The sequence below is a fragment of the Aythya marila genome (assembly GCF_965140915.1).
Source record: "Aythya marila genome assembly, chromosome: 7".
NCBI lineage: Eukaryota > Metazoa > Chordata > Aves > Anseriformes > Anatidae > Aythya > Aythya marila.
This window is the reverse complement of record NC_139048.1, coordinates 32,419,088-32,433,194: the sequence shown is the minus strand read 5'-3', so window position 1 is coordinate 32,433,194 and position 14,107 is coordinate 32,419,088. Positions and strand designations below refer to the sequence as shown.

At 48.9% G+C, this 14,107-nt stretch overlaps 1 long non-coding RNA gene across 1 annotated transcript in view; it reads right to left on the bottom strand.

Moving 5' to 3' along the window:
• LOC309880426 overlaps positions 1-10,693 on the bottom strand; it is a 58,404-nt gene extending 47,711 nt beyond the window's left edge. Inside the window, exons 1-2 of the long non-coding RNA XR_014317970.1 lie at positions 10,341-10,693; positions 9,626-9,748 (exon numbers count right to left, since the gene is read on the bottom strand). This is a non-coding gene — a long non-coding RNA (uncharacterized lncRNA). The remainder of the gene's footprint in view (positions 1-9,625; positions 9,749-10,340) is intronic.
• Positions 10,694-14,107: the final 3,414 nt, after the last annotated feature.

Genomic DNA, 14,107 nt, shown 5'->3' with positions numbered 1-14,107 from the left:
TTACCTGGGCACTGCATTTTAAGGCATTTCTTCAGCATTTACTCTTTTGCCCTCCCCCTTTTTCCAAGCCAGCATTGATTACGGCAGGTAATTGTTTTCTAATTGGCCTGCAGCTGCTTATCTATCTTAGATAATTAAAGCAAAGAAGAAGAAGAAATGGGGAAACGGAACTTTATTCTTAAGTAGCTGCCTATCGACTGCCTCGATCGATAGCGAGGTCACTTTGGGCTGAAACAACCGCCCCGAGAAACCCAGCCAGACCCTGCCCAGCCTCAAGACCGCTTCCTCCACCTCCCTTTCCCTTCTTACGGAGCCCCAGTTTGGAGAAACTTGGTCTGGCAATGCCAGACTCAACTTGGAGCTGGAGGACACCACCCAAGCATCACCGAGGTGTCGCACGGGGCAACGGAGAGGTGATTTTGGCACGCCACTCCCAGCGCTTGCTGGCGGACGAAGAAAAGCCCCATCCAGGCAGCAAACCCCAAATAATATTCTCGGCACACACTACAACCAGCACCCAGAACATCAGCAGCGTGCTCTTTCAATAAACCACGCTCTCCCCTCCCCGCAAATCGCGCTGGAAAGGCTCCAGGCAGGAGCCTCCTTTGTGTCCGCACATGTAAAACTTTTGAGGACATGCTAATTCAGCTTAATTACGGATTTACTTCACTGGCCGTGCCGCTAATGCCAGCGACGGACAATATTTGCAGCCAAGGGAACGAGGGAAAAGCAAAGGGAGCTTTTGCGTGTCCTCACCCCTCTCAAAGCCCATCCGCTCCCAACTTCGCGTGCAGGAACACGGCGAAGATAACCCGCTCCGTACTCGTGCAATTTATTAGATAATCTCTTTCTAATCAAGAACTAATTAAAGGATGTGAATGCTTGGTTGGAAACGGGGATTAAAACGTGGATAATTATCATAAACGCTACGTTTGTTGTTCCAGGCCGGCCTGTTCTCCTCCCTTCCCCTCTCCCTGTCCCCCCTCTTCCCCTCCCAGGCTGCTCCTGATAATGCTCAGGCTGTCTCAGAGGGGGTTTGCTTTCACAATCAATTATTTTCTTTTTGTCTCTCTAGCTAATGTTTCGTTTGTGTGAGAACATTAGCGAGAACTATTTTCTTTCCCTTGTAAATTCATTTCGACGACAATGACAGAAGGTGGGGAGGTGGCAGCTGCAGGAAAAAAAAAAAAAAAAAAAAAAAAAAAAAAAAAAAAAAAAAAACACAACACAGGAACATTAAAACCCAAGCTTATAAATTATTTCATCTTCTCCAGACACTCCAGATCCGTCACCGCTCTGTGCACACGGGGACTTATTTTTATTTTTTTTTTGGCCAGCAGCTCCTCCCAGGCACAAGACACTGCTGGATGGGGGAGCCCTCGCTGCTGCAACCTCTGCCTCCACCAAGCGAGGACCGTGCCCACGGGCTCTCCCTGGGCACAATATCTAGGTCACAGACCACGGGCAAAAATTCAGTTTAAGTTAGCCCTCCTTGGCCATAGCATATTTTCAAGCCAGTACCTGTGCAGGCAGAGACTACTGCTTGAAGTCTGGTCAGGAGAACTTGGCCAGACACGGATCTTGAGAAGCAGGAGATACACCCCATAATTTATTTATTTTATTTTATTTATTTTTGGCAGTAGATTTCACAGGACGCATTGATTTTTATTTTTTGAACCTAGGCAGACCTTTTTCCCCCTTTTCCTTCTAAGGAGGGGGAAGGCACATCCTGGCTGTCCTGTCCCTGTCCCTTTGGTCCCAGCTGATGGCACAGCTCAGCCCATCCTGCAGCCTCAGAGCAAGCTTTCCTCTCGCCACGCAGGTGAAAAAGTGGTGCTCAGCCCCGGGGTTAGGGGCTGGAGGTGCTTCTGCATGAGGACAGGGACACAGGGCTTCAATTTCCATCCAACCAGGGGAGACGCAGTCCGTACAAAGGCATGAGGTGTTGGCGTGTTGTGATTTCTGACAAAACTTGAACTATTATATTTCAAAGGGATATGAAATGCATAAACGGCCGGGCTCATCCATCTTTCTCCTCATCCCTTCTGCCTTGAAGTGAGGTCTCGCTCTCTAAGAATCCAGACAAGAATAACCCTGGGATGAAATGAAAAGCAACCTGGCTGGCGATATATATAAAAGATGACATCTCCAGAAATCCCAAACTTCAAAGGGGCAGCTTTCAGCTCCTGACTATCCACTTCCTCCAGCCCTCAAGGCTAGTGTCATAATTTTAAAGCCCCGGGAATCATTTGATCTCTCCAAATGGCAGCTCAGTGGTCTAGCACACTTCTGGATGTCAAAAAAGTATGCGCCGCCACCAGCAACATCCTGCAGGGGCTGGGCTTTGAAAGGACAGATTGAGGTGAAACAATCAAAAGATTCAGGGGCAGGAGGAGGAGGGGAAGGGAGGAAAAAAAAAAAAAAAAGGATATTTAAAAGGACAAGTGCATGCTGAGGGACTTGGAGGTGGCAGAGGTTTCCTGGGGTGACAGCCACCGGGGAACCGCCTGAGGGGCGCAGACCCCCAGGGCAGCAGGGCCACAATGTTGCTGGAGCTCAGCAGGGGGGAAATTTTACCTGAATCAGCCTGAAAATCTCTAAACCGAGCAGTTTTCCTATTGCAAGCTGAGGGAAATGCCTCTTCAGACTCAGGCCCGTGCATCATGCACGGGCAGCAGTTTTGGAGCAGACTGAGGATGCTGCAGTGCCACCGCTAAACAGGCTGAGTGTTTATTCCTATGTGGGAGAAACACTCCATTATCTGCTTTATTAATTGTTAGTTAAGTAATGGGAAGGTGCCCAGAGCAGGAGATGAGCCCTCATCACTCGTTATTAGCTTAGAAACCAGGAGAAATAAAATAACTGGAGATAAATGATGGCGCAGGCGGCCCCACGCGCCGCAGACTGACAGATCTGCTCAGGGGGGAATTCACGGAGCACTTTCGGGGAGGAACGGAGGAGAAACGGCGACAGTCGGTCCCATTTCGTTTTATTTTTTAATGAAAAGATTTCATCATCCTTCATTCTGAACGTCGCTTCTCACGGCTGGGATCACACGGGTATCCCTGCTGCTGGTCCGGCACCGACAGCACGATGCGCTGGGCTCTGCAGCAGGAGCACAGTGCCACACTAAATAGGGTCAGTGTTTTTTTGTTATTGTTGTTGTAGTTTTTTAAACACAAAACTTGCAGCTAGAGATGGCCAGACCCCCTCACAGCAGGGCTGTGGTGACCTCAGAAATATTATCCTGTTACCTGCATATTATCAGGGCAGGGATGGGAGATCCGATAAAGCGAGCTCAACAAAGACCTCAAGCATCGGTCAAAAAGCCAGCAATTAAAGGGTATGGGAGCCCACCCGGGACCCCAGAGAGGCAGAAATACCCAAATATCGTAACGCCTGCCAGATATGAACACGAGAACTCCAGCCACTTGCTCAGCATCCACAGCCATTTCCCCAAAACCCATCTGGCAGCGGTGGCCATATATCCCCATCGTGCTGGTTCCTACTGTCCAGCCAAGGTTTTGAGCAGATTGCTAAGCCAGGCAGAGCGTTCCCATCCAGGTAAGACAACAGCAGGGAGGAAGAGGAGGCTTCTACCCAGATAGAGAGGAAGGTCCTGGAGCAGGGTGCCCACAGGGGACAAGCAGAAGCCACCGTGCGTGGTGAGCTACCCAGGTGCATTCATCTCAGCAGACCCTTTGCTATTTGGTTTCCTGCAACGTGGGGCTGTTTAACGCAACAGAGTGCTCACTTCCAATGAAAAATAAAAAAATAAAAGGGTCAGTCATCTTGAAAACCAGACATAAAATTCTCTGCTTCAATCCCTGAGTGCAAAAGACCCTGAATGGGTCAAGCATTGCTCGCTGCATTAGCCAACATTTCTGCCCTTACACCAAAGGTGTTTAACTAGACTAATGCATTTTGGGGTATAAATCAAAAGAGCCTAACGAGGAGGAATAAAGAAGTCACCCTCGTCCTTGCAGCCATTTGCACAGAAGCTGGAGCCAGGCAGTATTTTGCAGATCACCCCCTGATCCTACCCGCAGCACTGGGATGGGATGGAGACAGATATAGGGGAAAGGGGGAGGGAGATGTAGGGGAAAAGGGGAGCCCAGGAGGTTGAGCAACAGTCTGAAAAAACAGGGATTAACTTATTTACATGCCCCATCTTGGGACCATGCAGCAGAGGTTATAAGGGAGTCAGGGAGCTCTGAACCGAGCTAATTTCGGTCTCTGCAGTAGGCGCAACGCTTGCTCTCCCAGCCACGGAGCCCTGCTCGTGCTGCACAGCCCTTTAGAAAGAGAGATTTCACAAGAGCTGTGCCACTTTCAAAGCCTCGGCTCTTCAGGTAAGCATATCATACTCAACGCTTCACTTCACCCCGCTAGGAATACAGCGATAAACATCGTTTCATCCGCATCCTGCGACACAGCACCCCAGATCTGAGCCGGTCCCAAAAGCATTTGTTTGTGAGCAGAGAAACAGCCCTAAAGGACTCCAAAAATGCAGCATCTCATGTCAAAACAGAAGAGGAGATGAGGAGTTTCTTAACAGAGCCACAGCCCTCCGAGAAATCAATTAGCTCCGACCTGCTCCCACAATCACAGAACATTTCTTACCTGCTTGTCCCAAATTCTTGAGCTTCCTCTGAGTTCAGCTCCCAAAATAAAGGAGAAAACTTGACGCAAAAAAGCTCCCAGGCAAGAGCAGCTTGCTCCTGCTTTTGTGCACTCCTGCAGCCCCAGCTCACAGGTGGGCCAACTATTGCAGCCCAATAGCCAAGGCCTCCCTACCAAGGTCCCTTCATTTCAGTGGATCCAGGTGCGCCTTTCAATTTCTTAAGGTGCTTCCTCGGCAGCATCTTTCCAGGCAGGGCACTCTGCTGCTAAATTGCTTATCAGTTGAGGACTGCTTTACAAACAGTGCATTTTCCTGCCCCTAACCCATCCCTCAGAGGCTACACAACCCATGTGAAGGAAGCAGGGTGTAAAAGGGAAATTTGTGTTCGCTGGTGTTGCCTGATGTCTTGGAGCTAGGTGAGGTTTGGGTAAAACAGGGGAAAGAAATACCAGGAAGCTTTTACTCCTATTGCATCTTCATGTGGATAATCTGAGTCCATCCCGGGACTCTCTTATGGATAAACTGTCAGGTTTATAAATGCAAAATCAGCCCCTGCTGTAAATACAAGCACTTCTTCCTAGCTCTAGGCTGCTGATGCTCCGTGCCCTGGTCTCTTCTGGGATGGCAAGGAGCCTGGTAACTTCTTCAGCCACACTTTGCCTGACTTTTCCCTGCCCAGCCTGGCTTGCTCAGCCCCTGCCCCTCGATTTTTGTGCTTCTTAATAAGGGGAAAGCATAGTTTTTGGAGGCAGAGGGGGGTACAGGCTGGGCAAGGAGGTGGACGTCAGCCAGAGCTGGCCCCAGCTGCACCACAGCGCTGCTCTGGGGCTGGCCGTGTCTGGGGAAAGCTCCCACGTACACTGTGGTGTGCAAGAGGCAGGCACCAGGGAGGTAGGCAGGATGCAAATCAGTCAAGATCTGTCAAACACCCCAGAGAACTCCTTTTTACGAGATAAATGCCTTCAGAGGAAGCCTTCAGAGACACCCACCACGTGCTCAGCCCGCTCGGTGGCAGAGCGCGCAGCATTCATCACTGCCACTTGAAGGGGCTGGGTTCCAGCTGAACATCCTCCAAATTTCTTCCTCCTTCAGCCTTCCTCTCCCCGTTCCCCTCGCTGCCCACCCAGAGGAAGAAGAGTTGCATTCCCAGCCCCGTGGAGCTGTCCCTGGGAGGTGCTCACTGGGCTTCAGCTGCCTACACCGCCTGCAAGGACCCAAAGTTGCCCGAATATGTCACAGAATGGGAAAAGGTGATGGCCTGCCAGGATGCACCTCAGTCTCCTCTTCCCCTAACATTTCTGACTGTAATATATCTTTTTTTTTACTGTGATTATTGCTTCTGTGGAGTTTTGTTACGTGTTAGGCTCGCCCAGCCTGAAGATGAGTGAGGGGACTCCATCACAGCAGGGCGCTGCTCCCTGCCTCTCCTTCCACATGTCAGCCCATTTCCAGGCTGAGGCATTTTATTCCCTTACTCAGGATCTCCTCCTACATTTGAGCAGCCAGACCTATGGCTCTCAGCTCTTATTTCCAAGCTATGCCCCCAGGCAATCACCCCGGATAACACCCGCGAGGTTAAACACTGCACCTGGGGAGCGGGGAAGGCTGCGGCAGCAGGTGTGAAGACCCCGTGGATCCCACTGTTAAGGCTAGGAGAGAAGAAAGGGTAAAGGAAGGCACAAAAAGGCCCCATTTTCTGCTCCTAAGCCAGTTACCATCCTTAGGGATTAGCTTCAGCTCGGGAGCAAATTGCCCTAAGCCTTCCTGCCGCGGGGCTCTGCTCCGCACCGCTGCAGCTGTCAGCGGGAACGCGGCGCAGGATTAGGGAGACGCAGCTCTGTCAAGAGCCCAGCGAGCAGCAATAGGGCAGAAACGAAGCTGTCCTCCTGCATGGGGACACGAGGCAGCGATGGAAATAACCAGACCCCCACCTCTGATCCCTGGGCTGCGGGGTTAAGGGCACGGTCACCAGCAGCTCGGCACCCTTCGAGGCCCCAAGACCGATTCTCGTTGCGCAGTAAAGCTCCAGGATTCAAAGAAAAAAGATCAGAGCACAGCCCCATGAAAGTCTAAGGCATTAGAAAAGGATGTGACCGAAATATTCTGTGGCTATTGGACATGGATGGAAGGAAAGAGGAGGGAAATGAATACATATCTGACTGCTAATGGCCCAGCCTGCTCTCCTCTCATCCTCAAAAGGAACAAAATTCATAATCAGCAGCAAGCATCTGAAAGTCCAGGTCTTTAGCCTGGGTTTATCTTTCCTTCTCAATTTCTTCATCTGAGAAAGCAAGAAAGCTTTTGAATGTTTTATATACTAACTTTTTTTTTTTTTTTTTTTTTTTGGCTTGGCAATGAATAAAGGCTGGACTCCAACATCAAACCTCCCAGAGCCCCGTGAGTAAAGCCACTGCCAAGGTTACCCCGTGACTTACGGCTGCGGGAGAAATGGGTTGGTGCACGGCAGAGATCACCAAAAAGGGATCCCAGAAGGGAGGGCGAGGATGCTCCAAAACCTGTTCCAGCACCAAATCCAACTGCCCAGGGGGCTGCTGCAGCAGATGGGGAGCGCTCCCACCCCCTGCCCAAGCCCTGGAGGAGCTGGGACATGGAACCAGCTGGGAAAATAAGACAGGGAACAAATATCTGTGGGGACAGAGGTCCTGTCCTGGCCCAGAGATGATCCCTTAAAGAGGAGGTGGCAGCACATGGGCACAGGTCAAAGAAGGGCAGAAAAGAGAGGAAGACTTAAATCCCAGCTGCTTCTCTCCCACCTCTGCTCTGAGGCCAGGGACCCAGACAAAACAAAGCAGGAACAGAGAAAAAGATAAAGACTTCAGCTACAAGTATTTATTTGCAGGTGCTAAATGATTTCTTGATTAATTCTGCAACCTGCTGCTTACTCATCTCCAGCCATCACTGCTCAGCATTTAGCAGAGACCATATTTTAGCTCAACAAAGGGAACTTTCAGGCTGAAACCTGCCTGATGTGGGCAGCAGGGCAGTAATTGGTTTGAGAAACAAAACACTGAGAAAGAACACGAAACTCATCTGAAACGCTTTTAGTTTGAAAAAAGCTGGTTTACCATCAGCACACGTCTAAATTTCTCCAGACCTAATAAAGAATCATCATCGGTACAGCAGATGTTAAGTGCAAGCATTACTTTGAAAGAGGGAAAAAAAAAAAAAAAAAAAGAAAAAAGAAATAACCTGTATATAAATATAGATACAAACAGATAGGTACAACTCCAGGCTCTCAAATTGCAGGCTTTCAAATCCCTCTATTTTACAGTGAGATATCATCAAAATTAACATGACAATATATCATTACGGGAAGGGAATGGCTATCACATCCTTATACCAGCAGCCCAAATGTCCAAACAGAATTTTAATACAGTATCCTTCAGCAAATCGTCTTCCAAAGCCATCAGAGTTGCCATTTACTCCGAGGAGCACGCCAAGAAATATGTGGCAGATCCAACATTTTCAGAGGCATTAATAACATAAACAGCGTAAAACGATAAATCAGACCCTTGCCTACCACAAAAAGGCCCAGACAGCTGGGCACAGAAAAGCTGCAACACACTGAAATCCTGGCTGTTTCAAGGAGAAAGCAGCTGAGGGCTTCTGAGCAGCACTGTTTAGTTTAATCCTGATTTATTGCATGGTATGGGGTCCCCCTTTTCAGCCTGAGACCAAGTTTATTCCGAAAAAGAAGAGTCCCGCGGTCTGTGTTGCCTCTTTTCTTCTAAATACAGCAGTAAAATGAATAAACAGATCTGTGACAATTTAATTATTACCTTCCTAACGTGGCTGCCCCTTTCCAACCCTACCCGGGAACCCATGGTTCATGATGAGCTAAGACCCCACAGCATGGCCAAGACCTACTGGGAAGCCAGAAGCATCTCTGCAAGGCAGCATCCTCCTTCTGTACACCACTTCAAAAGAAAAATCAGCCAAAAAAGAAACAAAAACTGGAAGATCGAACCTCAGATCAGAAATTCGAGTAACTTAAATATGAAAAGAGCTCTAAAATCTTGAATAACAGCCCGGAAACCCTTTAGGTCTTGTTTTGGGGATGCCAGAGCACTTGGAGGTGCAACAGCTTGCAGGTAGCAGGCACAGCGTGTTTGCCAGCGAGGAGGGGGCAAGATGAGTCTTCCAGCATCATAAGTCAGCCTAGATGGTGCTGGCTTACAGGTCCCTTCGCTTAAATTGATTAATAATGACACATTTAAATGGATAACATAAATTAATTTCTGAATTGCACCATTAGTAAGTAATTAATTTCTTTGCTCTGTGAAACTAAGATATCACTGTTATCTAAATCTATAAAGAGAAGAAATGCTGAATGAGGACTCCATTAATGTAAAAATTGATTTTTCCATTTACCCTCTTCCGAGCTCCTTTTATTTTTTTTTTAAAAACGTGCCCCCCCCCCCCACTCCAATGCATTTATTTTTCAAGTGGCTGGGGGTGGGGAAAGTAACCTAATTTATACTTCCTGTGGTAATCAAAAGACCATGCATGCTCATTTCAACCAAATGATGTCATTACGGAGGCTGTTAAAGCCGGGGTTGCCTTGGAAACACAAAATACTGATAGTTGGGGTTGGACACCCGAGTTCTCTGCGGCGCAGTAATGAGGGAACGGCACGGCCCCGGCCAGAGCGGTCACACCAGGAAGATAACCCCCAGATATCGAGATGGGCTCCTCAGTATTGGCACTCTCCTGGTCCTCCTGTTCCTCCCACCACCTGCCACAACTCGTTATTTTTATGGGGTCAGGAACAGCAAACAGGCTGGGTGATAAGGCCCCCAGAAGCGATGAGGATGTGCGAGGAGCTGCAGCCCCTGCTCTGCGCACCGCCACGTGGCCCCATTCTGCATTTCAGCCCCAAAAACAGCTCCCAGCATCTCTGCCGCCCTCCTGCTGGAGCTCTGCTGGAGATTTATGGATGGTGTGGGGTCTCTGCCAACTATGGCTGGGATCCTGTTGTACCTGAGGTGTCACGTCCTCCTTTCCAAGCTCAGGGATGCGGTGAATGGTCCTCAATGCGCTCAGCCTTGGTGCAGGAGATCACAATGGTGGGCTCAGCATCCTCTCCAGGGGAGAAGGCACAACCTAGGAGAGAGGAGTTTTACACTGGGTGCCCCAAAGCAAGGGGTTTCTCCCCAAACATTAGCAACATCACTTGGGCTGGACAAAACTTGTCTGGTCCCTCTCCCAGCCCTGCAGCCTTTACGTGAGGCTGCTTTGACAGCCTTGCTGTGCATTTTGAACCATGTAAAAACAATTCCTGAAGCACAACTTCCTTTCTATTGCTTACAGAAGAAAGCACACAGATTTTTCCACGCGGTGAATGTTTCCCTGGCCATCCTGCACAGTTGGCTTTAGGCAGCTGTCCCCATTTGCCTGCAGCTGTCAGTGAGAAATGGTCCCCACTTGACACGGGTTGGGCAGCAGGATTTGAGCAGAGGGATGCTAGGATTTGGGGAGAAATCTCTGGGTCTCTTTAGCCACTTCTGCTGTACACTGACAAAGAGCAAGGTACTGGGAGAGAAAGCTTGAGGCTAGGCTAGGGATGCATTAGTACCTGCGATGAGAAGAGCCACGGCTGCCCCCATCCTCCCAGAAAGTCTCATCCCTCCCACTGGGAGCTTTCAGCAGCTCCAAATTTCACAGTTCCTTTTCAGCTCTTTTCTTTTTTACCTACCCTGTCCCACGAACAATGCGATGTCACCTCCGATCGCATCACGCTGAGCTGAATGCCAGCTTTAAGGCATGTCCTGAAGAGAAAGGGGCACAGTCTGAAGCATGTCTTCAAACACAGGCACTGCATCCACCGTGCTTAAGAAAAGAGCAGAGCAAGTGGAATCACACCAAGTATTTTGGCTGCAACTTTTTTTTTTCCTTCCTCTCGTTAAAGAGCACAAAACAAAATGTTCATGCAAACAAGTCAATGGGAGAAACATCTACTATCTGGGCAAAGAGCATTAAATGGACTCATTTCGGCTTCTCAATAAATATCTGTGTGTCCCCAAGTCACTGCTAGGTTTCTTCACTTGGGTGAGGAGGTGATCGTGTGATCTTCTTTCTGCTCCCCTATTCAGTCACCTTCCCTTTACAAGCAGGAGTTTCTTTAAAAGGTTCCTCAATTGAAACTGTTTGAATGCACTGGGAAAATAAGAAGAACATTTCCTAACATCGGCAGGCACGTTTCAGGCAGGAGCACTCCGAATATTTATTCGCCCTTTGTACGAGCAGCATCAGCAAGAAAAAGTCGGCGTGAATAAAAGGAATTGCAAATACTAGTGAAGTAGCTCAGTAGTTTTCATTCATGAGAATATTTGCACAGGCTCCTGGGAGAATTATCAGGCGCGGTAATGCAAAATCCCTGGCAGCATCAGAGCTTCGGACACTCTGTAATCCTCCTTGTCCACTGAAAAAACATCTTTTCCTGGGAGCTGAGGGCCTCGGCTGTTATTTTCTGGCTCGGGAAGCTTGGAGAAGGGTTGGAAAAGGTTGGAGAAGCCCTCACCGCTGGCAGGCAGCGCTCGTTGTCCTGTTTCTGTTTCAGAGCGCCTCTCCTCTTCCAGTCAGCATCTCTCCCCTGAGCACAAATGGAAAGCAGAAGTTAAGCTTTCTTCCAAAGTCAGAATAAAAAGAGGGAAAAATAAGAAAACAACCAAGCATCCAACACTGTCAGAGACACGGGAAGGTGAGGGACTCGCAGGGAAAAGCTATTCGAGGAGCAAGTCATGGCAGAACTCAGTACCACGGGGCTGGATTAAACAGCAGCCCATCTGGGAGTGAAATGAGAACAAACTGCTAAGGAGCAGAGCCAAAACATCCTTCTGCAGAGGAGAGAGAAAGCAGGATGAAAGTATCCACTGAGTTTTGGGGCTCAACAATAAAAGCAATGGGGCCAATTTACTCATAATCAGCTTTTATGGGCAAAAAAAAAGTCCTCAAGAATTTCATTCTTCCTATAGAGTTTTATAGGGCGGTTCAGCAACTTACAGCAAAGATATTGTTTTCCATTATCTTGCCCAGGTTTTCAGAGCATTTCTCTAGAACCCTGTTGGTTTCAGCCCTGTTAAATTCAATAACTTCCCTAAGGGAGCGCTTTAAGTGTCAGGCTTGATTCAGTTATATAAAGGGATAAGGGAATAATCGTTAGACAGCGCACGAGGATGGGAGAAGTGGTTTTGTGTGGCACCAGTCTTATTTAAGAACGGCCTGAATTTATAGATGGGGCTGATGAGAAAGTTGGAAGCAACTAACGTGAGCCTAAGAGACAAAACGCAGGCAGTGCTTTTACAGCGGGCTGTGATTAACAGGGATACCACAGAGACAGGAGGAGGGCTTCAGATGAGTGTTTTAAGTGTTTTTAGATGTTTGTCTTGGTTTCATCGAGACAACTTCCCACGTCCTCCTCTTCCTATTCATAATGCAAGCTATGTGCATTGGAGCTTATATAAGGGGCTGTACTGCTTGCCTTGCAATTAACACATCCTGCAATTAGCAATCCAAAACACTCGAGTCTAATATTTCTTCTTACCACTAATGCAGAATCTTTTGCACGTGCTTTACTTCTATTATATTGTTGTCCTTACACCTTAATTTATTATGACAGCGTGAACTGTGACTAATCCTCCCTCCTGTGTGCTGAGCACAGGCGCAGACCAAAAAACTCAGATCAGCATCTCTCCTTCCAGCTACCTCCTTGGCATCCTCTCCAGCAAGACAGGAGGTGGACAAACACAGCCCTCGGGAGACGACACGCATGAAGCAGGGTGGATTTCTCCATCCAAGCTCTGCTCTGGTCAGGAGACACCTGGAATGTGAGGAGGGGATAGGGAACGAGGTTAGTTTTCCCATGGGATTGCAGCAGGGGAGAGGCAAATCCCAAGAGCCAGGTTTTTAAGGGCACGTGTGAACTTAAAAATGTTCTGATAGACACCTAACCCACCTCAAATGTTAAAATGAATTTATACAGATAGGTTATGTTGTGATTATATATATATATTCTGATTGTTTATATTATATATATCTCACACTTCTCCGCCAGTGACTAAAGAGACCGAAGCTTTCTGCTGCTAACTGGGGTATTTGTCAGCACTTCCCAGACCTGTTTCACAAGCAGGTTATCCTCACCCCCACCCGAGCCCCTTCAAACCCTGGGTTTTGCCAGCACCAGCACATCATGACGCAGCTTAGTGCCCAGAGATCACCAGCTCTTACTTCTGTACGCGCCAGGGAAACTGCAAGAACTTCAAGACGACTGCAAGAACTACCTGCACGAATGCCTAATTTATCTCTGGCGGTGCCTCGCTCCTCTCAGCCCTGCAGTGGGTGCAGATTTCGCGCTCCATCATCACAAACCCTTTTTACGGCTTCTTGGGGTTTATCCCTGGTCTGAGCGCGAGACGCTCCATTTGTTTTGGCAAGAACGTCCCCGAGATTTATACCTATAATTATACAGGTAACCTTTCCGACAGGGAATTTTAAAATGATCAACGCTGAAGCAACCTACGCATTAAATGTGATTAATAAGACGCCACATGGCCACAAGCCTGCACCTCCCTGCTCGTTAAGCATGTCAGAGCCGAGTGTCCCAGGCTGATCCCACCACAGCCAGGCTTCACGGGACACGTGGAAGTGGCGTCGAGTGGCCTTGGTCATCCCTGCTGGCCATGCCCACGGGATGAATGTCATCGTACCACGAGGCACTCATCCCAAGGAACATCCGCAGGAGGGCTAGGGTATGCACAAGCACGGAGGATGCTTCATTTCTGAGGATGGAAGCTTCCTCCCAGCAGGAGCTGCTCCGGCACGGCTGCAGCTGGAGGGATGATGAAGAGATACCAGCGGGATGACAAGTGACAGGAGACAGATGAGCACGAGGAGGCAGGTTAAGTGAAGTGCCCGCTCCTCCAGCGCACGGTCCTCTCCCCAAAATTGTCTCGCGCTCCCCAGGGGCACCTGATGGAGCTGCTCCTCACCCTCACTGAGCAGGAACCGGCTTCACTTCCTACCAAAGCACCCACCACCCCTATTACTGGGGAAAACAGCACATGTCAGAACATCTATCACACCCCGTGGAGGCATGGGGTCCCCTCCTTCCAGCAAGGAGGGCAGTGCAGGCACGAGGCGAAGCCTTACCGTGCGTGGTGCTGCCAAGGAAGCCAGCTTCACGGGGTGCCTGGCAGGCTGCACAGCACTATCTGTTACAGCCCGCACATAGCCGAGGTTTTACAAAGCTTGCATTTTGCTGATGGGTTGCCCAAAGACAGTAAAAATCAGTCACAGTCAGGCTTGCATTGACCTTCAGCCGACGGCTACGGCACGCTGAAATTACAGGAGGAACTCGGCGAGCTGCTTCCCTGTTCTCCTGACAAAGTTATTGCATATAAATGGTGTATTGATTAGAGGCAGGAAATGTTACTAAGCCTCTTTGGGAAAACTGGAAGGTGGAAA